Source organism: Cibotium barometz, chromosome 2, assembly GCF_041138505.1.
Source record: "Cibotium barometz isolate CiBa-2024 chromosome 2, ASM4113850v1, whole genome shotgun sequence".
Taxonomy (NCBI): Eukaryota; Viridiplantae; Streptophyta; class Polypodiopsida; order Cyatheales; family Cibotiaceae; genus Cibotium; species Cibotium barometz.
The window spans coordinates 39,070,514-39,072,736 of NC_141047.1; positions in this window are offsets into that span (position 1 = coordinate 39,070,514).

Consider the following 2,223-nt stretch of genomic DNA (forward strand, 5'->3'; position numbering starts at 1 on the left):
ATGGAGCACACATCTTTGTTTACCGACTTTTGAGAGCTTTTTCATCCATGCAGTGGTGAGATTCTTACACCTTCGACCTTCACAGTAGCTCTGCGCTAATTTTGGTCTGCCTTTGTAAATTTGTGAAAGGCATCCAGAAAACCATCTCTCTCTCTCTCTCTCTCTCTCTCTCTCATAGATTACTAGGATGTGTTCATATATGCTTAATTTCTTGCACCGTAGATTAATCTCAGTATAGATTAGTAGGATATGTTCATATATGATTTATTTTCCGAACCATATATTAAGCTCAAGACTAACATGGTCTTTCAGTTCTGTATTTGGTTTCAAATGTCGTTTTGGCCTACACACATACATATGTTTTTCTGTTCTAGACCACATGCAAAGCCCAAGGCCAACATGGTCTTTCAATTATGTATTTGGTCTCATAGGTCATTTTGACCTTTCGAAGATATTAATATAACTTCCTTTTTTCTCTCTCTCTCTCTTTATATGCATACATACATACATATATATATATATATATATATATATATATATATACATATATACATATAGTATGCATGTATACATATAGACATATATTTATGTATAGATATATGTATGTATGTAATATACATACATACATACATACATACATACATACATACATACATATATATATATATATATATATATATAACTATATATATATATGTGTGTGTGCGCGCGTGCACACGTACACATATACACATACATACATTGTGAGGGCTCTTTTGTTTGGGATAAAGCGCCTCAATGTGTGCTTGAAAACATGACCGATGATAAGAGATAGAGAGTAAGAGAGAAGAAGATGGTCTCAATTGATAAAATGTTAGAAAACCCAAGACTCCTTGAATTATGATAGGGGGACAACCCTTCTTTATACAAAACCTTAGCTCTAAAAAAGACACACAAAAAAAACAAACTCTTAAAATATGACCCTGTATTAATTTTCACACCTCTAAATATACCATAATCTAAATTAATGTTTATCCTAGGGCAATGACCTTATAGTTGATGATCTGATTACTCTATATGATGAGATACAACCAATCCAAGGTCCCTAGCGGCATGGATTTACACTGTTCTCACAATCATAACATCACTTTTATGGAAATTCTCATGACAAAAAATCTCAGTATCATTTACTCGGGGGGGTCACTATATGTAAATCCTCTATATCACGTGCGTTCAAGTTATACAAAACCTTAGCTCTAAAAAAGACACACAAAAAAAACAAACTCTTAAAATATGACCCTGTATTAATTTTCACACCTCTAAATATACCATAATCTAAATTAATGTTTATCCTAGGGCAATGACCTTATAGTTGATGATCTGATTACTCTATATGATGAGATACAACCAATCCAAGGTCCCTAGCGGCATGGATTTACACTGTTCTCACAATCATAACATCACTTTTATGGAAATTCTCATGACAAAAAATCTAAGTAACATTTACCCCTGTAAATTGAAGCCAGCTCTACCTACCTCTCACACACACACACACACACTCGTCTCATGCTCTTTTATCGTTAATTGCAACAACAAGCGCCTCTCTTCTTCTTCTTGGCATCAAATGCAAGCACTTTTCACACATGAACCCAAATTATATTAAAATTCTTTCCTTATATGCAGCTTAATAACCCTTGCTGCATAAAGATGGAGCACACATCTTTGTTTACCGACTTTTGAGAGCTTTTTCATCCATGCAGTGGTGATATTCTTACACCTTCGACCTTCACAGTAGCTCTGCGCTAATTTTGGTCTGCCTTTGTAAATTTGTGAAAGGCATCCAGAAAACCATCTCTCTCTCTCTCTCTCTCTCTCTCTCTCTCTCTCTCATAGATTACTAGGATGTGTTCATATATGCTTAATTTCTTGCACCGTAGATTGATCTCAATATAGATTAGTAGGATATGTTCATATATGATTTATTTTCCGAACCATATATTAAGCTCAAGACTAACATGGTCTTTCAGTTATGTATTTGGTTTCAAATGTCGTTTTGGCCTGCACACATACATATGTTTTTCTTTTCTAGACCACATGCAAAGCCCAAGGCCAACATGGTCTTTCAATTATGTATTTGGTCTCATAGGTCATTTTGACCTTTCGAAGATATTAATATAACTTCCTTTTCTCTCTCTCTCTCTCTCTCTCTCTCTCTCTCTCTCTTTATATGCATACATACACATA